Genomic DNA, 725 nt, shown 5'->3' on the forward strand with positions numbered 1-725 from the left:
GGCTCGTTGGTCTAGGGGTATGATTCTCGCTTAGGGTGCGAGAGGTCCCGGGTTCGAATCCCGGACGAGCCCATCCAATTCGGATTTATATTTTACTCGTGTTAATCACCAAACTGCAGCCATGAAGAATTTTTAGTTGAAATTTTAAAGCCTAGCGCGTATTCAATCGGTATGTTTTGCCGAACCGCTAAATGACTTGACGTAAACATACAAACACCAGGGGGTGGGGAACAAAGACTCTCAGAGAAGATACATATATTTATATTTATATTTTTATATATATATATATATATATATATATATATATATATATATATATACGACGGGCTTCTTTCATTTTCCATCTACAAAATCTATTCATATGGTTTTGGTTGCTTCAGAGCTATAGTAGAAGACACTCAAGATGCCACACAATGGGACTGAATCCAGAATGCTGGGGTCGTGAGATGAAGTGTTTTGCTGGAGAACACAACGCACCACTCGTCTCGGGATTGAAACTACGATCTTTCAATGCAATAGGGATCATTTTCATTTGGTGGTGTTTCAAACTAGAAGGTTCATACCGCATTGTAAAAAAATATATAATTGCAGAACCGAGGGAAATAGTGTGATGAAAATGTTAAAAATTGAAATTTTTTGGAAGGCTCATGGGTGCTGCTACTACTTCAAGATTTAGCAAGTGGAAAACAAAAGCTTTCCTGCAGTGACCACCCTGTCATTTCTCC

General features: G+C 38.5%; 1 non-coding gene across 1 annotated transcript; it reads left to right on the forward strand.

Annotated features, from left to right (window-relative positions):
• Positions 1-72, forward strand: Trnap-agg (transfer RNA proline (anticodon AGG)). The gene has a single exon. It is a non-coding gene; the product is annotated as a tRNA-Pro (tRNA).
• The last annotated feature ends 653 nt before the right edge of the window (positions 73-725 follow it).

This window comes from Octopus bimaculoides, chromosome 1 (assembly GCF_046866305.1).
Source record: "Octopus bimaculoides isolate indiv1 chromosome 1, ASM4686630v1, whole genome shotgun sequence".
Lineage (NCBI taxonomy): Eukaryota > Metazoa > Mollusca > Cephalopoda > Octopoda > Octopodidae > Octopus > Octopus bimaculoides.